We start from the raw sequence: 26,042 nt of genomic DNA on the forward strand, positions 1-26,042 counted from the left end.
GGGTTGCAGGATGAAATGAGGCCTCCGTGGATCTGGCTTGCTCTGGGGATGCTCGATCAGATTGGGATCTGGGGAGTTTGGAGGCTGGGTCAACACCCTTGGTTCTTGGTTGTGTTCCTCGAGCAATTTCTTAGCAGTTTTCCAGGTGTAGTGGGGTGCACAGTCCTGCCATTGGGGAGTTTCATTGCCAGACGGTGTCAAAGTAAGATCCAAATGAATGGCAGGTTCTAAGGTTTCTCAGCAGAACACTGCATTGGAATGAGATGATCGACGTTTCGACAGTGGTTTTAATGTTTTGGCTGATTAGTGTAAGTCCTACCTGTAGTTAATGTGTCAGCCTTGTCCTGTGTAAACACAAAAAATACTGATGCTTTCAGAAATAGTAAACCTAAGCTGAAACTGGGATTCTGAATCATTTGAAGTGTTAAAATGACTTTGCAGAAAGTCATTTGCATGAAACCGCTCTGTATTCAGGGCCTGTGTGGCTGAACAGCTGCCTGTACTTCTGCGCTCATTAAAGCTGGTCATAAGGTGTCCGGTCTGATCGAGAACCTGGCGATGCCGCCGCCGCCGCTGTGCCGGGCCCAAAGGTCCCGCTGCTGAAGGGATAAAGCTTAATCGCGCTCTGTTTTGACTGAGTTTCATCATAGCCTGTCAAGACGTCGTTTAGCCGACTACACACATTTCACAGTCACTTAGGCTTTAACAAGCAAGGAGCCCATCCCCGTCATTGGAAGGCAAACAGTGGAGTGTTTGGCTGTGCACCCCTGGTTTTACAATTACCCCGCGTGCCCTGTTTGACACCCCTGCCCATGTGAGACCCGCACCTCAGGGAACGAGAGCGAAGATTGAGTCTGGAACTGTGATGCGACTACCAAGGAGCGTTTGTCAAGATTGCTCTGGATCGAGTGGGATTCTATTATAAAAATGGAAATGTGCTGTTGTTGCGCAGAGTATTTGTTCGGTCATTGATCTGGAACTGAGCGAAATGGAGGAGTGGAATGTAATTATTTTCCCTTTTGATGCAGTTTCTACTGTATTAGTCAGAGGGGGACTTTGGTGGAGGTGGGGATAGCAGCAATGAGACAGATTAGAATTTTTAGTTTCTACAGTGGTTGCTGTCACCAAAATATAACGACAGCAGCATACGTAACAGTTTAAAAGCATCGCAGTCTTCAACGCTTGTATTTTTCTCATGTCTCAGCTCATGTTTAGGAAGCTGTGGCTTCTCACTTCTAGGTGGGGTTTTCTTTTAGAACGCGGACACATGCGAAAGCCCTTCATACGGCCTGTAACCATTTAGCAGTCAAAATACTGTGGTTGAGGTATGCCTTTGTGGGCTGATGACACAGATGCTTTTTAGCTGCAAACTAAGGAAAGGAAACACCCATCTGTGCAGCTGAACTTTCGTATTTAGACATGCAGAGCTTCCTGGGCTGATCTGACAGGGTTTCAATCCCCATCTCTGGTATGAAACTTCCCTAAACTGCAATGTGTTGAGTCTACAATAAAAATTTCTGCATGGTTTGAGCATTAGATGGTCATTGACATGCAGAGCCGCTTATTTGTCCACCGTCTTTATCTGAGGATTCGTCCATATGAGGGTCTGTCATCTTAGAAAGAAGGAAAGAAAGAAGGAGCACCAGCTCGGTGGTGGAGAAATAATCATTAGCCGTGCACTTGTTCACTCCGGCTGAATTAGGGGGCGGCTGCTGAAAACGTCTCGTGTCCTCTGCTTGTAAAGATTAGAAGGTTCAGACAGAGTGAGAAATGAGACAGAAACAGATTCAATCAGAGAGCGAGGAGTGGATTGAGCAAGAAAGGGAAAAAAAAAAAAAAAGCTATTAGACAGCGGGTGTGACAGAGGAGGGGAATAAAAAATGAGAGAGCAATTCTAATAATAAAAAGAGGATATTGATCTCCAGCGCATGAGTTGGGTTATCGCCGGTGCTCCTCTCTGTCTCCTCCACACTACTGGCCCTCGCAGAATTGATTTTTCATTTGTTGCCTACATTGTAAAGGGCACTTGGTGTGTTTTTTTGTGGTAGTTATTATAGCGCCGAGAGTGCCTCTTCTTTAGAAGGGACACAATTTTCAAAGGCTGCACTTGTTTGTGGTTCCTCAACAAGTTTTGCCTCAGAAATGTAAATTCCCGCTGTAAAAGTTGGCAGGTATTAATGTTGAGAGAGCTTTTTTTTCACATCTGTCAGATCAGGAAATGCTCCCAGCAGTTTATTTAAAGCAGGGAAACTACCTGATGTTCAACCGAGAAAATAGTTGAGCAATGATCAATCTCTTGTTTAACAAAACGTGGACTCTGGAAAAGTGAAGGAACTAGCTGACAGACTTCTGACAGCTTTATCACACTCTATCGCCCATATTGTGGCTGCAGGTTATAAGAAACTGACAAAAAAAAAAAACAACTGTGTATGTTTGTGTGAAAGTGTGTGACTTGTAATAGCAAAAGGGCAACACCTCAGAGACAAGAATCCACTGAGCTCATTATGTAAGCATACCAAACGCAGGAATGCAAGATCTCATGCGTGTTTGCAAACAGCGTGTTACTCATTGTAGAAGCAAGACTTGTTTGTCTTGACGTACAGTAGTTGGAATCCTGCCTGATCATGCCCGGAGACAAACACTGCAGCAAGCCGTTCTCAAATCTCAGGGCCTCAAATATTGCAGTTTTTAAGAAAATAAGGTGCCCTTTGGTGTCGATTTACAACACTGATAGATATATTGGATTTTTTCAAGTATTTTGCAATTGTTATACTTTTGGTGTTACAATTTCGTCATGTGCTCAAGTCCCTCTGCATGCAGCTCAAACTTTGTTTTAACAGACGCTACAACTGCGCTACGAGGGCAGGAGTGTACATGCCTATATTACATAGACATTAATATATTGCACATGCGTGAAACAGAGTGGACAGGCAAACTAGAAAGTGGTATAGCAACAACAACTATGTGTCCGTGGAGTCTGCAGCTGACTTTCACTTTTCCGCAGTGGAGCATCATCAATAATTTGACTGAAGTCTTTTCTTCATTCGCTGTTTACTTTTGTACTTTAGTTAGTTTTAGGAAGCAAAACTGTTTACGAAGTTAAAAAAATCATGGTGCTGGTTAAAATACCACCTTTCACAATATTAACTGGGGATGTCAGTGATTATTCGTAATCAATTAATTGACGTTAATAATTAACTGATTAGAAACCCGACAAGGCAGGAGATGAAGGACATGCATGTTACTGTTTAGTACTGCAGCGACCCGAGGAGGTCACTCTGACTTACCGGCAGCAGTTTAATGTTGGCCAGCAGAGAGCATTGTGGGAGTTAGCTGTGACGGTTAATGTCTGCTGGCCAGAGTTCTTGTTTTGTCGGTGGGTTTAAGTTGGCTACGTTAGTGTCACTGTGGTCCAGTGGCTGATTGTGTACGCCAAGGATCTCAAACTCCGGTCGTCGTGAGCTACTGTCCCTGCAGGTTTTAGACGTTTCTGTACTGCAACACACTTGAATTAAATTAATGGATCTCCAACAGCTTGTTGTCGAGTTCTACGCAAGTCTGTTAACGATCCATTAATTTGAGTCAGGTGTGTTGCAGTACGGAAAACCTGCGGGACAGTAGCTCACGAGGACTGGAGTTGGAGATCCCTGGTGTACGCCATTATAGTGGTCCATGTGACCTTGGCTGTTAGTGTGGCCTACACCAGACATTTTGAGTTCATTGAGTTCATTTTGTATTACTTGTTAAACAACTATTAATTGATGATTCTGCCCAGTGTTGGTGAAGAAAACTGTTCAGAATTTGCATCCCTACATGCAGTGTTGACTGATATGTTGGTTTACAGATATTGTAGGCCTGTCGCAGATATATATGTATCGGTATCGGCACATATTGGACAACATATATAAAAACTTTGCTTGGGATAATTTAGAAATGGTCTCATTACATAGTTAATTGTTTACAATAGGCTTTCTGCAGCACATGTAGCAGAGTACGAATCACAGCTGAGTGTGACTCCAGCTGTGTCTTTATGGTAAGTTGCCAGCTAGCTTGCGAAACACATTGCTAGAAAATTCTTAGACAATGACCCCATCCCTTTCCCTTTGCAGTATAACTCTAAAATACTATATATAAACAGTATCGGCTGTTATATTGCCACAGAAATCCAGAATCAATTGGGCTGTACGTCTTGTTGCCAGAGAAGGAGCACAGTGATGACACCACCTAAGAAAATTTGGACTCATGGTGTGTTTTTGTTGCCTTTATGGATTGTTATAGGTCTATTCAACTAACCTGCACATTTAAAAAATGCACTAAAGGCTTCAAATGCAACTCACCCATATGTGACAGCTGGATTCACTTAGAACACACACATTAACTTGTAATAACAGACATAAAGCAAATGCAGCCTCAGGTTATTCCAATACGCACACAGATGAATGAACCTCCTCACAATTTATGAGCACAAATGCATATTCTTCTTGACTATGCATCGGTTTCCACTTACATATTGTTTACCTCTTTCATACATTCAGCACACAGTAAGACATCAACTCACAGCGGCCCTTCGCAATTTTCTGTAGGATTACAAGGCGTTCCAACTCGACTGTTCTGCAGCTCCGGGTTTGTCTCTCGCTCTCTGCTCGGGCACAGAAACCCGCCTCACCTCGGAGAGTGGAGGAGGTGGGAGAGAGTGTGGCGCGTTCAAGGCAAGTAAACATTGTGGAAGCAATTAATTGAGATTGCCTGAGAGGAAGCTCTAATGGGAAATCAGAGCCCCTCTTCCCAAGAATTGTGGGTAATTGTAGGATATTCACCCCCTGTTGTTAGAATCTACATCTACGGGAGGATGGGGAGTTTGAAATGACTTGCATTCTGTCTCTCGTTGGGAAGAAACGCAGCTCAGTTCTCTGCTTTCAAGCCGGTGCCACAACGTCGTATTACCTCAATGAACATATCAATCTTGTCATCGGCGAGAAAGCGCATATTTCTCAAAATGCTAACCAACATGGACAAGGTGTCTGAAAAGTGCTATGGATGAAATCATGACAGGCAGTGAGCTTGCATTCCTACAAATCCATCTCCATGGCAACCTAGTTAACTCTATCCACTCATGAAGTGTGTGTGTGATGCAATTTTAAGCTCCAGAAAGACATGAAAGTGGACCTTGAGCGGGGATTATTCTGTCAAATCGAGATTTCCTATGTCGAGAAGGAACCGTCAAACACGTTTTCTCGCTTTCCTCGTGGTGTCTAGCTATGCAGATGGCATCTGTTTTATCTGTTGAAGTTTTGAGATCTGTCTCTGAGATTTCTGCTGCCCGCTACAAGTGCAGGTCAATTCAAAGAAATGACATTTCTGCAGGAACATGTGTTTCAAAAAGAATGTCCAGATTACTCCAGATAACCGGTAAGCTTCATGAGAACAGGTGTTTTTACTTCCGGCTTGAGAGGTTAGCGGTAAATGTGAGCCTTGTGAGTTGCATTAACTGACTTTAAAGGTCCCATATTGCGCTCATTTGCGACATGTTTCCACAGTGTGTTTTTCAGTTTTTCCAGCTCATAATACTGCAAACATGTTTCATCCCCTGTATGACTGTATGACCCCAGGTTTTAGGGCTGTTTTGCTCTGAAAACTAATTAGCTGCTGCTTCCCTCGCCCCCTTCACAAATAAAACTCAGTCTGTGGCTGTGATTAGCAGCTTTTACAGCTTTTGTTTTACATCTCCAAGTTAATAACAACCACAAAACACAATATAAATGGATTTTTCACCCTGTGAGACCTTTAATGTCTGCCTAGATACTAGAAACGTAAAGTGTATTTACTTCGAAATCTCTGTTTTCGCAAATCACAAACATTTCCTATGAAGTCTGGCTGTATTTGATGGACTGGTTTTACATGTTGTGCTACCAGGATGTATTTTGCAGAACTATTTTAATCTGGCTGGAAGCCTGTGCAGCTTTACTCTCACTCTGTTAATGTAGTGTAAGCAATATCAGGTTCATGTTACCTTCCCTTGTTTGAAACACAAGCCTCGTGTGCTGTGTTAAACTGACTTTAAAGGTCCCATATTGTGCCGATTTTCAGCAAATTATTCAGCGTCTTTCATGTCCCCGGAGTGTGTTTTTGTAGCTCAAAATACTGCAACGATGGTTAATTTCATCATGTCTGTGTAACCCCTGGTTGTAGGGCTGTTCTAATCGGGCTGTGAAAACCAATTAGCTGCCGCTGTTCCCTTTCAGGAAGAACATTCTGTCTGAGGAGTAGTAGAAGTAAACATCTTCTTGTCTTAAGGCTTTTATTGTACACCTCCAACTTTTTAACAACCACAAACCACAATAAAAATGGATTTTCACCTTATGGGATCTTTAATGTCTGCCTTGATACTTGAAAATGTCAAGTGTATTTACTTTAAAATCCCTCTTTTTGCCTCCATTTCACTCCCTTTGGCATCACAAACACTTCCAATTAAGTCTGACTGCATTTGATGGACTGTGTTGCTTTTCCGTTCTGTGCTACCAGGTTGTATTCTGCAGGAGAACTATTTTAATCTGCCTTGAAGCCTGTGTAGCTTTACCTCTGTAGCTCTGCTGATGTAGTGTAAGAAACATCAAGTTCATGTTACCCTCCCTTGTTTGAATGCTTATTCACTGCTTTCTAGGGCAACTACCTGCTGTTGTCGTTGCCGCTCTCTCTTCCAGTCACATGGAGTGATGCCAAGGACTGGGAGGGGACCGGCAGCAACATCCTCGCTGTAACAGAAGCAGCGGGTTTTTGTGGGAAGTGTGGTTGTGTTTACGATTAACACCGTGGATACAAGTTGTAACGCTTTTAAGAGCTTGAGGTGAGCTGTGCGAGTATGTATGAGTAAGCTGTAAACAGCCGACTGATTAAACAGCGTGCTGGGGGTGTGGAGGGGTGAGGTGAGGTGAGGCGACGGACAGCGGACATGGGTGGGTGAACAGAGTGTGTAGAGACTGTCCTATCTCCTTGGTGTAAAGTGGTGCTGATGCAGCACACGCTCACGCACAGTCACCCACTGCAGCGGTGGGACGCTATAATGTCGCTCAGGGGGAGGATCCTCATCTTACACTCTGCTGGCTAAAGCACTGCAGGGAGGGTACACACACACACACACACACACACACACTGACATGAACTGTATACATGCACACACAGAGCCTCATCTGTATTCTGCACTGCCTACTCATTTTTTGACTTTGCGAGAACAATATCTGTGGCTTTTTGTAAAATCGTCTTTGTGTTTGGACTTAACCGCGCGTCGCTCTGCATATGCAAGCATGCCTTTGTCCTTGTCTGTGTCTCTTGATTGTGTTTCTGGGGGCTTTTTTTTTTCTTTCCCTTGCATTTGAAAACAGTCACGTCTTATGGAAATAGTGAGCAGTTAATAATTGACTTGTTTATGAAGTAGGACAAATGCATTATACAGTGAGGCGGTGTATAGTTCTAATAAAGCCATCATGTGTTTGTGCCTTAGATAACATTCCTCTGTGCTTGGAGTTTCTGCTTATGGTCAATAATATCTTCTTGTTTTCTAAAACCCCAGTCAGAGGTAATGAGTATCTAGACAGTGGTTAACGACTTTGTTTACCCTTCTTCACCTGTCTCTATGTGCACTCTCATAAAAGAAGGCATGTGATGCGTCATCTTCCGCACAAAATGGACCAATGGTGTGCCGCCTACCTTCACTCAGGGGAACAGGTTGCTGTAATATAGAGCTATGCGGAATGTAAAATTTACTACTGTTACCGCAGATGATGCAAGAGAGGAATACAAGTTAATGTGTTTATTTGAACAGCTGCACATTAGGGCTCCTAAACTTTAACCTTCATACATTTAAACATGATATTCAAGCAGTACATGAAGAATCTGACAGTATCATAATGAAGGATGTGTGGAAATCACTTTAGCTTTTGGCCAAATCAGAGAAAAACTGACATCACTGATTGAAAATTCTCTATGATCAGTTCGTGGAAAATGGTAGAAAATCAGCACCAAGCATTAAAACATTTATGCATTTTCAGGATGGTGCTTCTTACAGCCAATTAAAATCCACCAAAATCCCAAAATCTGAACAGAGCTGTGCAGCTGTGCAGCATCAGTTGCCATGGTTACCTAGCCAGTTAAAAGATGCAAGGGATAACTTCTGTGTTGTCCCTGGATGCAGCACTTAATGTTTTCAGAGTGTAAATCCAAGGAAAGATCATCCACTTTCATGCTTTTCCTCTTAAGCAGCAAGTGGTTCTTCACTGAAATGAGGAAATCTCACATTTAGCTGTAACGCTTGTCATAAGCACTTTTGAAACGAGGACTGTGTGGAGGGTTTTCGAGTCAGGTGCGCTGGTGGTTTGCCAACAAGCTGAAATATGAAGCCGCCCGCTCCGTGCTCCCCTCATAAGATCCGGTTTACAGACTGTCCGACTCAGTCTGCTATCAAAGCGGTGGCTGTGTGCCGGAGGAAAGGGGCCCAACAGACATTAATCTCACCGTGACGTATCACAAACACGGCAGAACTGCACGTCAGGAAGTCCCTCCGCTTTAGCTTCGGCCTCGAGACGCGAGAGTTGCCGCTCGATTCGTGTGGTCAGCTGTTCAGTGTCATATGTTTGGAGAGAAATGAAATATCTGTTTCATGGACTGTTTATGTGTGGAGCTGAATGAGGCTTATTGAGGACTTGATGCGAAGATAAAACACAAAGAGATGATTGTTTGCCCCCTTCTCTGACATCTTCCAGTGTGTTTTTGTTGCATTTCTGCATATGCCATGCCATGTAATTGGCCGTACATGGTGCACAGTGCATTGAGGTTTTGTGCTCTGCAGGGCGGTTGTTTGCTCCGTTTATGTGAAGCCAGATGACGGATGGGACGCCCAGTGGATTGGCTTTCATCCATCACCAAGGACCTCGGGCTTTTACACCTTCCCTCTCTGTCTCTGTCTGCCATCTTTCCCTTGTTCTTTCCCCCCGTTCTTCCTTTGTGTCCCTGTTTCCCACTTTGTTCCAGCTTCTTTGACCCACCACCTCTTTCTCATCTTGGAACCTCATTTCATTCTTGGTTTTTCGGAGAAATGCCAGAGAATCCCTGGTGTAAAGTTTCAGCAGAAGCAGTTGGAAACGCGGACATACACAAAGACGGTCTGTCCTGCTTACAATTAGAGCGCACCTCCCTCTTCCCTTTTCCCAAGCAGGCTCATAATAGGAAATGCCCCTGTTATCTCGTCGGGCACCGGCGTATTAATATAAGCTGCGGACAAACAAGGTGTGGGTACGTGCTCTGCTATGCCTGCGCTCTGATAAAATGCGCTGGGCTGCTGTTGCATGGTCAGCCTCTGCAAAGTGTTTTTCACAACATTTTTGTCCTCGTTGGTGGAGTACAAGAAAGCAAAGGACAGATAAGAAGAGAGGAGAAGCAAGAAGTGTGGGAAATAAAGTCCAAGGTAGAGTTCTTCTATGTTTAATGTTAGCTTTTTGCAAGTGTTTCTTTGGTTATGGATCAGATTCACATTGGTTGCATGGGATGTTTTGTGTTGTATATGCATGTTTTTGTTGTTTTGAGCCATTAAACATTGCATTATATGACATCACTATATGTGGCTAACATGAGGATGCTTAATAAATCATTCATAAAGGCATGAGAGTAGAGCGCTCTGCTTGGTGTTCTATTACATTCAGTTTAAGGACGGGTTAATAATTATTCATTATTAACCCTCTAAGCCTGGATGTTTCTTTGCTCCTGTTACATTTTTAGCAACTGTGGACTCATTTTTCATTGCAATATAAAGTCCTACACCTCCATGGAAACAGCTAGAGGTAGAGAGAACTGCCTTCTGTGCAGTATGATGCAGTTATAATGAGATAAATCATGAAAAAGAAAACTTGAAAGTGGATTTTTTTCGTACTCTAAGTTCCTCCAAGGTGACTCAGTGGTTAGCATTGTTGCCTCGCAGCAAGAAAGTTGCTGGTTCACGTCCCAGTGAGGACACCCGGGGTCTTTCTGCGTGCAGCGTGGGTTCTCTCCGGGTTCTCTGGCTTCCTCCCACACAGTCCAAAAACATGTTGAGGTTAATTGGTGATTCTAAATTGTCCGTCGGTGTGAATGTGAACGTGCTTGGTTGTCTGTCTCTAAGTGTAGCCCTGTGATAGACTGGTGACCTGTCCAGGGTGTCCCTTTCCTTCACCCTGAGTCAGCTGGGATAGACTCCAGCCCCCTGTGACCCTCGTGAGGATTAAGCGCTGTATAGATGATGGATGGATAGATGGATGGATGATATAAAACAGAGAAATGTGATGTGTTCATTAAAAAAAAAAAGAAAAAGTTCTCTTTTTGTACATTTACTATTGCTCTTTAATTTCCCCAAACAGCTTCTTGTCGATTACTTGATTAATTGATCAAATAATCAGTCCAATATTTAAAGTAATTAGCAGCTGCAGCCCTACTGTCAACCCTTGGAGTTGTTTATCGTAGCTAACGCAGCTAATACGCTACTTTCTGTTCCTTAGAGGGTCAGAGCTGTCAAGACGGCTCGATACCGGTCAGTGGGCTGAACTTTACTTTGCCCACGAGCAAGATGCCAGTTTGGATTTTGTTCCAAAGTGATTTCGTCTGCATGACCGAGCCTCCGTTTAAACCATGATGCAGCTGCTGTTGTTCTGTCTGTGTTTTGTCGCACTGATATGTCGTCTACATTAAATCTGATCATGTGACCAGAGAGTCGGAGCTGGAAAACCCAGCTTACACATCCTTGCATAGGCCAAAGGTTAAAGAGATAGCACAGCAAACACAGCTGTTAGGGTCAGCTTTATGAAATGCTTTTATCTTGGTGGATCGGTTCGCGGACTCTTTCATGCCGCATGAAAGGGAATTTCTCAGACGACCAGACTGACATGACACATTGATAAAAAGGAACCGTCTTGCCATTTTGTTGAACTTTCCTTCAGATAAAGCAGCTCCGTCGTCTTTGATCGCCGCGACTCTGCCCTCGCTTTAATATTCGCAATAAAGGAAGCGATCAGTTTGGATTTCTGTCCCGCGTCAGAGTGTGTAATTGTTTGAGACTATCATCCGGCTGCTGCGGAGGAAATGAGGTTTGATCCATTTTTCTCTGGAGATGAGCTTTAGCCTGATTGCAAATGACTGTTTGTAGCAGCGACAGCGTTTGTTAATGGACTGTTGGGCTTCGTGTCACCAGAGAGCACGACGGGGATGAGAAAGGCAGATCGAACGCAACATGAGAATTGTAAGAAAATGTAAAAAGGATGCAATTACAGCCATTAGGACTGTTTTCAGATTTACTCAGAGGGGATGGTTTATTGATATCAGCGAGTCATCCAGGGAATTTACTCTCCGTCTCCTTCTGATTCTCCGTCCGTCCTCCTCCTTCCTCTCTCAGTCTGAGCTCTTTGAATGGGAGGCTTGTTTGGCCTCCACTGGCTGCTGGTAAATATGCTCCACTATCCAGGAGGAGACAATGGTAATGACAAAACGTAAAGGGAAGGAAGAGAGAGGGAAAAATTTAAATCTACCAAAGGAGGGAGTGACACGGACAGAGAGCCGAGCCTGAATGAATGAGTAAATAGAATCGGAGAAAAGATGTTTGAGCCAAGTGGAAGAACAAAGAGCGGATTGTTGAAGTAAACTGAGGGGCCTTTCAGTTCCTGGACAGTTGGTCCCTGATGTTTTTCTTAGATTCCCTGATGAAACGTTACAGGATTAGGCACGTTCACTGGGTAAACACTTTCCCTCCCTGCTGCCCGTTAAGAAAAGGTAGATTTTTTCTATACATTTTGGTTTGTTTTTTGGCAATACTGGAGGAGGAGTCAGTGACTTCTCAAAGATAATCCTAATATCCAATTCAGGATCTTTTCTCCACCTAAATGAAATATACCGCTCTGCTAAAAGACTGATCATTTCTCCTTTTCTTTTATCAGTGTCTGGAAGGGCTCAACAATGAATCAAAAATATTATCAAAATTGCAAGGAGCTGCAATTTTTTTGATAAAATATGCCACAGAATCCCATTAGACATGAAACACCGTGGTGCTCCAGACAGATAAGGGAGCGTACTTGTTTGGTAGAGTCAGCAGCGAAAATCTGTCAGTATTTTTGCTTTGTTTTTATTGGAAAACGACTTAAAAAATGGCTTTTTCCCACTAAAATCAAGATTCATATTGTTATATGTTTCTTTAAAGTTATTTTTAGGCCTTTATTGGATAGGACAGCTGAGAGACAGGAAAGTGGGAACTTGCAGGAAAGGGCCATGAGCAGGATTCAAACCCATGGCTGCTGCATTGGGGACTACAGCCCCTGTACATGGGTCGCCTGCTCAACCAGTTGAGCGATAGCGGTGGCCCATATTGCCTTAGCTTTCAAAGTAATTCCACTATGCTTTTTTAAGCTGTATTTACACAGTATTCTGTTTGGAAAAAGTTGTGCAGCTGTTTCTGGAAGCATGTAGTGTTTGGAAAATGGGCTTCTTTGTTGGTTGCATTCAGGTTTTTAGAGAGCATTGGGTTAGTTTTTCTCAAAATAAGTGTTTTTTTGGATTTTTTTTTTTTTAACCCTATTCAGGACTTTTGGGGTCTTTTGGACCTCAGGCCATTTGGTTTAGGTGACAGGTATTGTTTTTTAGTTTTGAAAAAAAATAGGATAAAAAGAGGGACATTTGTCATGCATTTGGAACCAAAGATACATCAACTTATCCGAAAATGTATTTAACATAGTATAAAAATCTAGAATGAATACCAACAAATACTTTGCACATATTCTTGCTTGAGTCCAGTGAACCCCGAAAGACCTTCTACGTATGACAACATAAAAGTCCTGAATAGGGTTAAGGGTTTACACTGATGTTGATTATTAGTCATGAAGAAGTCCGATAACCAATATTTACAACCGATATATATTTGCAGTAAACTTGAACAGCCTACTGTCAACATGAGTAACACAAACTCCACCACAAATTTAAATAAAAGAGAACTTTTCAAAGTTTATCTTTCAGTGCTGATTGACTGTTACTTGTAATATATAACCAATCAGGCAGTGCTGTGGGCGGGGCATTGCGGGACTACAGAGTGACCACAAATAGGTAGTAGCACTTTTTTTTTGTACCGTAATTAATTTTACTGGGAATTGGCTAAACAAAAAAACTGAATAACACATCCGACAGTCTTTTGATACGGTCAAGTTCCCAAAAAAGCATCCTTTTGGTTGTGAAACCAGATATCTGCACTAGAAATGTTTCTAACAATACCCAAAGTGCTGTTGAAATGCTTAATCCTTTATTTGTAGCATTGGGGATTTGTGCAGACCAAATAATTACTGGATGAGTTTAAAATTCATTAGCAGTTTATGAGATCTTAAACCTCAGATATTTCAGGTTTAAAATACCTCAGAGAAAGGAATTTCAGATCCCTGACTGCTACGTTTTCACTCAGCTTCGTCAAAATGCTTCTCTTTTACTTGTATAAACTTTATTTTTTTGCCTCCACACATCAGTGAGGTTGTGAGGAGTACATGCGTGGCCTAGGGAGTAGCGTGTTTGAAAAATGCCAACAAAGCGTAAACGCTCAAGTTGCTTTGCGGAAGCTGCACCTTTTTTTTTTTTTTCTTCAGACGTTGGGAGTGGGAGTTTTGACAAGAGGAAGAAAAAGACGGAGGGGAAGGGAGGGGAGGAGATGAAAGTGGTTTACCTTCCAGCTTCTGGTAAAAGGAAGTGATCTGAGTGCCAGCGAGGAACGGACCTGAGCTGGAAAGAAACGAAGAGACCCGTCGCAGCAGGGTGCTCTGCTGAGCTGCACTGAACAGCAACATAAAAAAAAAAAAGAGTTTTGAACCTGAGCCAGGCCCCCTTCAGCTCCCTACGAACACTGAGGAGGTTGGAGGGAGAAAAAATTTTAAAGAAAGGGAGAGGAAATGATGGGAGGAGAGGAAAGTTAAAGAAAATGGGGGATTAGAGGGGAGGGGTGAAGATGAAAAGAGTAGCAGGGAAAGAAGAAGGGAAGTGGAAAATGGGAGAGGAAAGGACAGGGGAGATGAGAAAAAAAAAAAAAAGGTGAATCCTGAGTAGTGACATGAAGAGAAGTGATTTCCACCGACTTCTTTCAAGTTGAGTTTGGGGGATGACGCTTTGGAATGGCAACCGTTTTTAAATGCATAGCTGTAGCTCTCTGGGAGACACTTTTCTTTTAAAATCAACTGCGAACGCTCGTATATAAAGGGGAGATGTGAAGCAGGAAGTTTCAAGAACACGACAGTGAACAATTGAAATGTATTAAACGCCGTGCTTTAGCTTTGGATCCGATTCATTCAGAGCAGGAGTGTTGTGGATCCAGAGGAATTCAGACGTGGAAGGATGGAGCTGAGGAAATGAGCCAATGACAACTCTCAGACAGACTGGGATGTGACAGCAGGAAATTCAAGTTGTAATCAGACCTTCTTGATGCCGGTTTGCCAGACATAACAGACCTTCGAAATTCCGAGCACTGTAAAATTTTCCAATCCAATGCTGTCTTTCTCACTTATTTTCCTAATCCTGAAGTGAGATCCTAATCTTTTGTAGTTTGGAAAAAATGTAGAGCATCTAAAAAATCTTCAAGCATCATTGAAATGTCTACAAGTGTGGAATTCATTCAGCGTGGAGACAAGTGGATGAATATTGTTGTACTTTAGCTGCGTTTGTTGGTCGGAGCGACATTTCGGAATCGGACTTAAATAGCTCAACAATTACTACATGGATTTCTGTTGAATTTTGCACAGATAATTATGTTTCCCAGAGGGTATTTCCTATCGACTTTGGTAATTCTCTGACTTGCATGGCACAGTGTCCTGAAAGCTGGCTGAACTGAGTCAGTGCAGGTATTCGGGTTCCCTGCAGGATCATCATCATAAGGTCAAAATGTCATTTAGTTGGATATTTTTGCTTGAGATCTATTGTTTTTCTACACAATACCTTCCCAAGAGTGCACTGGGGTGGCATTGGGGTTTTAGTCAGGGTTTCCTACTAGTTTAAAATTGTTCAGGTTCTGCAGATGTATTTGAAGAGATCATTTGCAAAAACAGATAACTCCATTTTTGTAGCTTTTCAGAAAACTTTTTTTTGTTGTTGTTTGCTTGAGATGATATCAATCAAACTGAGGTTGAGTGGATTTGACTCAGTAGAAATGACATGACAAAAATAGAGGTAACTCAAGTTTGATTGATATTGTCTCAGGTAGACGATGGAAAAGTGGGTTTCCTGAAGGTTTGTGAAGATGGAGTTATCAGAGTCCTCGCCAGGATTTCTTTTTACAGTGTACACGGGACGTAAGGTTCAGTGGAGAGGGGGGGGGAGTCATTATCATCGAATAGCGAACACGACGGTAGTGAAACTCCATTGGCGCTTGTTAAATATTTTTCCGTTACGAACCTTTGAAAACAGCTTAATGGCCCAATTTGCAGCGTAATTTTTTTTTCAGGCAGCAGCGTAACTCTGTTATAATGCTGGCAAGAACCCTGGTTATCTGTTTTTGCAAATGAACTCTTCACTACAATCTGTGACTAGCTGGTATATGTTGTCGAAAAAACATTCACAAGAGCTCTGTGTGTTTTTTTTTTCTTATTTCCTCTTGGCGGGCAATGCAGCTGTCTGTATAGCAAGCTGACGCATCCCCTATAGCATGTGTATTGTAGTATGAATGTCATGTAGAAATGGGATGTAGAAACCATGAACTGGCTTTATTGCTCTGATGTGTTGCCACAATTTAGTGCACACAACTTTGCGGGTATCATGGATAAATCTTTACTTTCTTAAGACTCCTAGATGCCCACCGGTGTTGCTCATCTTTCTCAGCTCGGCTGCCTATTCTGCCAGTTTCCTTAACTGGCACCACCAATGTAGTACAATACATCATCACATTAATAGAGTGTCAGTATTCTAGAAAAATGTGTTTGTGGTTGACAAGTAGGAACCAGCTAAAAGTTCTTGCATTTCTGCTTGAATGATGACTGTGTTGTTATCAAAGCGTTTTTTTTTCCTGGGAAGCAGCCACTCCGTTAATCCACTGATCTTCTCGTAGCTGCACTGCAAACTGCTAAATGATGGCTCTCTTTGACAAAAAGGTTTTTAACGTGGTTAAGCTGGTGCCTACAGCTGTTAAAAGGCGTTTCTCTTTTTGCTGCATACCATTGTAGTCTGCCACTGCATTGCTGCTCTGATTTGAATAAATGTTCAGAGAGTTGTTTTCTCTCAGGCTGTCGGTGGCGGCGAGGAACTTTCTGACGAGGGTTTTTCTCACAGTAAATAGCTTCTCGGTTTGTGTTTGTTAAAGAGCTGCAGTGGCTGCTGCAGTGGAGAGGACGGGGGGTGTTTTCTACAGTACTGTTTGTCAGTTTTCCCTTTCCCATTCTTGACACTACATGCGTACAGATGAATCGACCGGTGGCGATAAACACACACCCGGTCATTAAAACTAAAAGCCTGACTCAGGGTAAAAAAATGAAGCTGGGGGGATTAACTTTGTTTCAACCATGTTATGAGGGTTATTTTTAGGCTCTTCTCAGCCACACAATGCCTCATAAAATAACAAAGCTGCTGGCAGGGTTTGGTTTTTAAACACAGATCTCTGGCTCTGGCTTCAGTGGGTTTCTGCTTTTTCACATTTTACATGTTATAAAGGAGGGAATGAGGAGGGGATTCATGCCGGATACATAAAAAATGAGTTGAAACCGTGTCTTTGTGTGTAAATCTCAGTTATCTGAACCTGTTTTTCTACGTATATACAAATGTAGAAAGCCTTGTGCAGACAGAGAAATCGGCGCTGGCCCTCAGCCTCCACAGCAACCAATCACTCAGACAGCGTGGCCATGCCCTCTCATTAAGCATGCTGTACACTGAAAGCAACACCGCTAATGACTCTGCATTGCTTGTTACACACAATACTTTCAGACTTAATGCCATAATAGCCACCATAAGCCACGCAAACTCCACAGACAGACAGACGACACTCCCACCTAACTGTGTTGTCTCTGCAGGGACGTGTTAACGGGAAAGTTTTCACCAGTTAATGAGCGCTGTGCTTTTCCATATTCTGTCAATAAACAGAAGGTATATGACCTAACCCCCCTCCTCCTCCTCCTCCTGCCGTGCTCTCCCGACAATACAGGCACTGTTCCAGAAATTTCACATCACATTTATTCTGATGTGTCTGCTGCCGGTTCACTCCACGCATTTTTTAAATATTTTTTTTTTAGCGCTTGTTTCTGCGCTGTCATCTTGCATCCGCTGAGGGCTGGAAGTGAGCATATAGCCGGCTCATCTATTTTAGTGGAGTTATCCCGCTCGTGCTTCACGAACTTGACGTTGTCAGCCGAGCGTGCACAGATTCAATCAACAAGAATTTGCAAGGAGGCGAATCACAGTGCCGCTGAGTCCCAGACAGTATTGTACAACGTGTCGGTCTTCTTTTATGGGGCTCTTTGTAAATATTAGGGTGTGGTTCCTGGATAATAAACACTCAGTTGGAGGTTTTTTTTTTTTTTTGCAGACAGATTTTGACATAGCAATGTAGCGGTGGCAGTTGTGTGTGTTTGCTTTGTTGCACTTTGACCTCTGGCCTCTTTTGACTTTTATTTTTCACTGAAATGAGCAAAAACTATCTTCACAAATTGTTTTTTGTTGGCAGTGAATTATGAGGATCATCCATTTCTCTTTTGTGCTTTGCAGCTGTCTCAGTCACTCATCTTTGATAATAACAGAGAAGAGATAGTGTTCAGTTCTGATTGTGTGCACGTACAAAAGAATGAATGTATTCTGTGCTACATGTGTTTGTAGGAGGATGTAATTGTATTGTGTTTTCACACACATGCGTGTGGGTGAATCTACGTGTTTTCAGATCTCAAAGGTTTGCATTATCAGCCTCTTGGCAACAAGAAAATCAAAAACCACAGAGTCCCGCTCTGTCTGTTCGCTGTCAGGGCCCTGTCGCCCCGGGTAACAGGGTTGCTAGGGGGACGGATGGACAGACTGGCATCGCCGTAGTGCCAGCTAGGCATGTGGGCGCTCCGCATCGTGGTTTCCTCCCATTTACCCCCATGCGTTCAGTGAAATTGAGGAGCTTTCCTGGAGCTGACTTGATACAAGGTGCTGCTCAAAAAGGCGCCAACTGTTTTCTGCAGATGCTTCGGACTAAAACGATTTGGGAATCAGGAAGCAAAGTCGCGCTCGGCTCCTTAAACGGGGCGTGATCCGTCCTCACAAACAGGAAGTCTGCGTGCCGTTTCATCATCCTCCTCCAGCCCCGAACCAGTGCAGACAGTCACAATTATTGTTTCACAATTAGCCGATGAGGAATCCTACATCATAAGTGGAAATCCTGTTTGTTTCCAGTTGCAGAGTTGTTGTCATGGTGATGGATGTGTTCGGTCACTGTAGATGATGAGTCCCTTTTTAACAGGCGTGTGTCATTTATTACTGCAAAGTGCTTAAGTAATCCTGGTGATGCACCGCAGTGGGATGGACGTTTGAAGATATGTTTGTAGAGTACATGTGTATGCATATATATGTGTGTGTGTGTGTGTGTGTGTATGTGTTTGTGTGTGTGTGTGTGAGAGAGAGAGAGGAAAGGAGTGGATGTTTGAGGCGCCAGCAAAGAGGATATGTCTGGCAGCTGTGTCATTTCGCAGAGTAAAGGATTATGGGAGAATTACAACGAATGAGCAGGAGGACTCATACACACAACTTTCCCTCTACATATTGTGTGTGTGCGCTCGTGTGTGTGTGTGTCTGTGTGTGTTACAGAGTCGACGAAACTGCTCCGTCGCTGCCAGTGACTCGCTGCTGTGGCATCCGTAGCAGCTGGTGCCACTTTAGTCACAGTGTACCTGTGCAAACAAACGTAAGCCACGACACAAAGCCTCCATGAATGTTGTTGTGCAGTGGAGGTATTCATGACGGTGATTTCTAACAGTTTTCTCGAGCCATTCCTCTGCTAAACCCTTCAAAGAGAGGTGACGAAAGGGCTTATTTGCTTTAGATAAGCCTACTAGATATTGTTCCCTTCACCAGCCTGGGTTTAAATGACAATCAGCTGTATCAAGTGTGAACACAGGTTTACAGCCTGTAATGATTATCTTGTTATTACGCCGTTATTATGGGATTATTTTAATGCCATCTTAGAGATTAACAGTGATTTCTAATTCTCACCATCATACATTGGGCTCTTCTCAGGCTCAATGACACTTCATCGTAATTGCAGAATGAGAGTTGTTGCATCAACTTGTCATCGGGCCAAACCTGCGCACACACACACACACACACACACACACACACACACACACACACATCCATCCCAGACACGCTCCCACAAAGCCAGCCAGTCGTCTGGGATAATCGGTGTGTAATGCGTCTGTGAAAGCATGTGCGCGCTTGTGTTTCTTCTCCACGCCGATGTGTCATCTCTCATACGCTCTTACGCCACACTTCAAGGTTGCTTTGTATCCTCGGGAGCATCGTTGAGCGTCTCTGAGGGCCGTCGGTACCCGTTGTCGTTTTTTACAGCCTATTATTGGGGGACACGCTGCTTTCGGTGCGAGGCGCCCTTCGCCGAGCGATAACAAGACCCCGACGAGGGGGGTGTTCCACCTCTGAACATCAGAGGGGATGTTAACAAGCTTTCCTTGATCCCTGGGTGTTTGTCATACAGCGCACTCGCACACGTGTGGGGCTGCATCAGGCTCCGGTTGCTTGATAGTGTCAAGACTCATTCAGAAGAAGCAGCCAGACAACCCTTTGTTTAAATTCAAATCAAAATCAAGTCAAATTAAGTTTATTGCCATCTTGCCTGTACACACACAGTAGTACAGGCAAGATGAAAGAGCGTTTATGTAAGATCCAAAAACTTAAAGCAATTTAAATAAACAAATGTTTGCATATCTGGATCAGCAGTCCAGCATTCTGACAGCGTGTGGACTGAAGCTGTTGATCAGTCTGGAGGTTCTTCCTTTAATGCTCCGGAAACATTTGCCTGATGGCAGCAGTTCAAACAGTTTATGGAGAGGGTGTGAGGAGTCTTGACAATGTTCATCACTGTTGCTTAAGTATCGTGAGTAATTGAATTATTTTCATTTATTATTAATGTGTTATTTTTGTCAGTTAGCTTGAATCAATTATTTAGCTCATGCAGGATCCTCACAGATGTTCAGTTTATGTCTCAAAAACCGAAAAAAGATGCTTTAAAATCCCATGTTTTGTCTTTAAATGGTCAATTGACATCAGAGAGGCCAATGAAATATTGCGTTAAAAAGCAAATTCGTACAGCTTATAGCTTTTTATATTGATTAATCATTAAGTGAAAGATTTATCAATCAGGGCATCATGTAACTGAGCCTCTCAAATGATTAACAATTATTATCTAATAGTTATTCAGTCAATGAAGTGACTCATTGTTTGTATAATTTCCCAGATTCTGAGGTGATTTCTTCAATTTCTTTGTTTTGTTTTGTTTTTTAAAAAAAAATCCCAAACACAAACCTGTTCAGTCTACTATTGTACCAGACAAAGAAAAAAACCACCTTTGACAAGATTTTAAAAATTACACTTGAAGAGAAGATCAGCTGTCAAAATTGCTCCCTGTGGACACCTTCAAACCGATCTTCCTGTCAAATCACGAGCACGAAGCTGCGTTCAGGTTGTGTAGAGCTGTAAGCCTGAATGCACCGTCAGCATGTTCCCTCTACGGGTCGGTGGCCTAATGAATCCCATATGTTTTGTGGGTTTGAGTCCAGGTTGAAACATATGTCACATATCACACCTTCCGCTCCATCCAGCGACATTCTGTCTCTGCGGCGACTCCTAACTTTCAAATCAATAAAATCTATATCCCTCCCCTCCTGAGAAACTGTGGTGATGCTCCACTCAACAAATCTCAGGATGAGGCTATGGAGCTCATTACTGACTCATCATATGGACCAGCAGCTCGACGCGCTGATCAATTATTCATAGGACTAGACTGTGAGGTGAATCGCAAGTTTGTCCGCGTTCAGCCGAGCTGTGCGTACAACGTCAGCTAGAGATCTCAGGTAAATAGCTTCCGCAGCTTCGAGATTCTTCCTCGGAGGGCTCAGATTGAGTCTCTCGCAGCTTGTTGTGCCTCAGCAGTCAGTTCATGCCTCCTTCTACTTCCCCTCCACTCTATCTCTTTCATTTCCTGGTGAAATCTTTGAACAGGAGGTGGCAGCTTTTTGGAATAACTCCAAACATCTGTTGTGAACTTGTTTTACCGTTACAGTGCCTCACATGAAAGGGCCCTCTCAGCTGGACGCTTTTTCTCCCACTAATGCAGTCTGGCTAATTTAATGGGCCATTATGACCATGCAGCGAGGGCCTTTATTACCATAGAAAGCGTATTGTTTCATCATATGGACTGTCTCTCTTGTCTCCTTTTAATTAGCGATATAAGCGAATCAATGAGGAAGAGGCTTTTAGACCAGCTAACACCTCATACAGCACAGATTTATCAGAGATTATTCTACACTAAATCTGCAAAAATTCACTGTTTCTCCTTGATACCACAAAAAGAAACCATGTGATCTTCTGTCGCTTTCATGTTTCCTCATTTGTATTTGTTTTTCGTCACCCTTGAGGTTTTTCTAAGCAAATGTGTCAGCATCTCCATGGCCAATTTTGCAGACAAAACACATTATAAAAGGACTTTAAAAAGCTGAAATGAACGCAGTTTCTCTCCCTGCTAAAAGAAGGAATCTGCGACTTTAAACAACGGGGGAATCCACCCGTTTCAAAGGCAGATATCTTCAAACGGCTTTTTGAAGCGGTCGGTGGCTGGTTTAGCCACAATAACATGCAGCCAGCTGTTTATGAGAGGCCTGTCAGCGGAACAATAACTGTGGTAGCCACATGCAGCTAACTGCGCTAAGCTTAACAGCAAGTGTAACTACACAACAAGGTCGGGACAAGTCAAAACACAGGAAATTAGCTGCTGTTTACTTTCTCCTTGTCTAGACTTGTTCCTACTAATTAATTGCAAAGAGCCCCCTTGTGGATTTCTGCTCTCAGAGGAATCAGCTTTCAGTGTTGCATGTTTTATTGTTTCGTGCTGGTTGGAAAGTGAAGCAGAGTTTGACCCATTTGTGGCCCCCAGGACTGTGTGCTGCAGCAGTTAGCCCCACAGTAATCCCCCCGCGACCCAGAAAGTCATTTCTAGAGCAGGTGGTTATGTGGGCCATAGGCCTAATATCACAACAATGGCGTCATATGGCTGAGAAAGTGTTAAAGCCAGCAGAGGTCTGGCAACTTGGTGCACATTATTAACCCTCCGTAGCAGTTTCTGGGCGTTTTGTGTTTAATTTTTACTCACTGTTAGCTCCGTTTTCACTGTAGTAAAAAGACCTGCACCAATATGGAAACACCACAACCATGGCTGGAGGTAAACAGACCTCAAGCATGTCTTCTGTGCAGTAGGAATAATGCCGTTACCAGCCATACTTGTCTCCTGTCTGCTCTGTCAAAGCACAGCCTGCAGTTCAGCCAAGAAGACCCAGACTTTTTGTCATGTGACTGTTGGTCACAGATGAGTCACGAATGGATTTACAGTTACACCGGAGAGACTCAGGACAGTGCAAATGGTTTATTTTTTAAGAATTTTGAAATGACGTGTAGAATAAAGTGATTTTGATAAAAAAAATATCACCATTATTTAGCTTTGGACTGGATCATTTTTGCCAACAGAGCAGCACGCCACAGACGAGTAGTTCAAGGACCATCCTAAATCTGACGATTCTTTCTATTTTTGCAGTTTTTGGCTCTGATAAATGCTGTAATTTTGGCAATGTTTGTAAAGATAACATACCTTTCAAACCCGCTGATTCAAAGGGCTAAAGGTCCAAAAAGTTTCCACCACTGACCACAGCACTACAGTTGAAACTTGAACTCGCTCTAACAGTATTTTATTGTAGTTGCATCAAAGCAGCTGAAGTGCATCTTGGGTATATGAACTACCACTGATTGTGTCTGAGGACACACACACACATAAACACACTTGTAGAAACAGTGGTATGTGTGAATGAAGAGAAGGACTGATGTCACCTGTCCGAGCCATCCATAGGATAAAATGAGGGATGTTAAAATGCTAATAATGTTTTTAATAACATTTTCCAACTCCTTCTTTATCCAATATGGCTGCATGTTACATATGCGGCTGATGCAGCTGCATCATTTTAGCCATAATTCTACAAGATTTTGCACACAGGATGTTTAGTACAAAAAAAAAAAGGTTGAAAGTTGACATATTTCCCAGCATGCAGCTGCATTCCTGCCGCCTCTCGTGGGGCTTTTTGGAGGACAGCGTGTGGACAGAAGGGGTAAACCAAGAGAACAATCCCAACAAACTGCACTGTTCTCTTGGGCATCTTTTTCCAGATGAGGCCCTTGTCTCACGGCCTCTGATGAAGCACTTTGAAAGTGTGTGTGTGGCCTGTTTACATTCCACTGATTCCTCTCGGGAATTCCTTTCTCTATCCTCTGTTCCCTCGCTGTCCTGCCCGGTACGCTGCATATGTGAGTGTGCACACTTTTGTTAAGGATATTTTTAGACTTCTCTGTTGAACGCAATTGGCAACTCTCCTTGGACCAGCACACACTGCCGCATAAACTTAATTTGGCATCTGCTTTTCAGAGGAATTATACAGATTGTATCATAAAGAGTGCTTTAAGTAAAGTTTCTGCCAACCAGCTAACTCCTGATCATCCCATCCTGTGTGTCTGTAACCAGTCAAGTTGGTGTTGTGGCGATCCTCGATGTCATTCAGCTCCAGTGGGTAGCCAGTAGCCAGTTATCACAGGTTGATTTAATGGCTTCCTGTTCTGTTCTGCATCCTCTGTGGCTGCAGGTTCTGCTTGGTGTGGCCCTCCAGCTCCAGAACATCGCCAAGACAGTGGAGTTTGAGTGACTTTAAGACTCACTGAAGAGGCAGATGAACTCATAGCAGCCACCTGACCATCCTGCAGGTAGGGACACACTAGTCAGAGCTGCTTGATTAGCAGCAACTCAACTGTCAAGATCAGAACCTTCACAGTAACATCAGGGTGGAAACAGAATGCAGATATTTGTGAGTTCAAGCGATGAGCTTCGCATTCAGGAAACCATAACTGCTAAATCTGTGGGAGGAATTGTGATTCAGATCATGATTCTGCCTGAAAAGATCATCACATGACCACCATGTGATTCACGCCGGGCCACCCTTAACGCCTCATGTCATCTTGTGTTCCTTCCCCCTGCATGTATTCTGGACTTACCAAATCGTCCCTCTGCCTGAGCCAAGTCTTTCACCTCAGATTTCTAGGAAGCCTTGCGCAACAAATTTGTTGTGCGAAGTGAGAGGATTGCAAATGTCATTTTTGTACTCAAGCAGCTTAGGGCAAAATCTGCAATCTCTTCTCTGGCCCTGTTCACGCTGTTAATTCCTCCTCAAGAGGCGATTTTATGCTCCTTGCTGTGTCAGCTGATGGTTGACTGGTTGCCTTTTTCTATCTCTATCTCTTAATCTTCATAAGAAGAAATCACATGCTCTCTTGAATTTTATTTTTTTCAGCGTTTCGTTTTTTTTTTTGACAGGGAAGTCGACATGCCCCCAAGACCAGAGATTGCTCACTTCACTCAGCGCGTCCTTTAACCGACTTCCTCCTTTGAGAAATCTTGGCGATCTACACCGAGTAACATCCGGGCCGCCCTCACGGCCTCAATCACAATAAATGATATGTGGCCTGTGGACGCTCAGGAAGCTCCTAAGTAAGCAAGTCATAAAGACGAGTCATTATCGCCATAATATGATGTCATATGTTGCATTACGTGCTTCACCCGGGGGCGATATCAAACAGGAAAGGGAGGAAAAAAATATCACCCTGGTGGGGTCAGAGCAGTGGAGTGTTGTGCAGAGAAGTGTCCAGGCCTCTGCTAATGGCCTAATATGAGCCAGCGGTTGGGAACATTGAGGGCTAATTTACAAATGCTGCAATGTAATGACTCGTAATTTTACCGAGGCACCCTGGAGGAGAACTATTTACACAAATGCAAGGAAAAACCTGAATAAATTGCGTAAATAAGCCAAGAAATGACAAACAGAAGACGTTGTTTGTAATTGCCCCTCAGAGCAACTCGTGTATTTCCTGACCTATCGCCTCTATTTTCCACTTTCTGAAAGTCTTCCTCTGCGTCAGTCTGTGAATAATATCGGCGAGTGTCTGTCCCGCTCTCTCCACGCATCCCGCCACATTATCCGCCCACCGTGTCTGAAGGGATTTGCCACCGGCCACCTCGGCTTCCTTGAAAGTGTCGGGAGTGTGAAGGTGCCTCGGTTGCATTTTTTTCCTCACGCCGAGTTCTTTTAATGTATTCTCTCGCATCTCCTTCTTCCTCCCTTCCGTCTCTCTCTGTCACACTCGTGTCTGTCGCTTGCTAATTGGTTCGTCTCCATTCGGGTGACTCTTGTGGGTCCATTTTCCTGCATCCAAATGTGTGTGTGTGGATGAGTTATCGCGTACATGTGTGTGTGACTGACAGCAGATTTTCCGCCACCAGCAGGCATTCTGTTTACTGCTCTGATGCACATTCAGTCGGTTCATTTGGTTTCCAGCTCTCCCTCGGGACACACTGAGCCGCCCCCATTAACTGATTTGAGAAGGGCTATGGCTGCCACCGTCGCTTTGTAAATAAATATTCTGCCGTGTTATATATTTATTATACATGATCTGGCCCTCCAGTTCACGAAGCTGTTGAATGTAGCAAGCAGTGGGTCGACGGAGGAGGAGGAGGTTTAGTGTGATTATGCAGTTTTTTTGGCTTCAGTTGTGCTTGTAAAGAGACGTCTACCGTGAATAATTGTGTCTCGGTACACGGCTAGTGGTAAGTAGTAGGTCAAACAGCTTACTGACTCGTAGCTGCAGTGCTTAAAGGAATAGTGTGACACTTTGAGGAATGTGCTTACTTTGCTTTCTTTTCCAGCTCTAGACGAGAAGATTGATACCACACTCCATAT

At 43.3% G+C, this 26,042-nt stretch overlaps 1 protein-coding gene across 1 annotated transcript in view; it reads left to right on the forward strand.

The window, feature by feature from the left end:
• Positions 1-26,042, forward strand: part of LOC103371844 (phosphoprotein associated with glycosphingolipid-enriched microdomains 1-like) — a 49,534-nt gene that overhangs the window by 2,347 nt on the left and 21,145 nt on the right. Inside the window, exon 2 of the mRNA XM_008301311.1 lies at positions 23,898-24,015. The gene's annotated coding sequence lies outside the window, so the exon portion shown is untranslated. The remainder of the gene's footprint in view (positions 1-23,897; positions 24,016-26,042) is intronic.

Source organism: Stegastes partitus, unplaced genomic scaffold (genome assembly GCF_000690725.1).
Source record: "Stegastes partitus isolate 25-593 unplaced genomic scaffold, Stegastes_partitus-1.0.2 Scaffold34, whole genome shotgun sequence".
Lineage (NCBI taxonomy): Eukaryota > Metazoa > Chordata > Actinopteri > Pomacentridae > Stegastes > Stegastes partitus.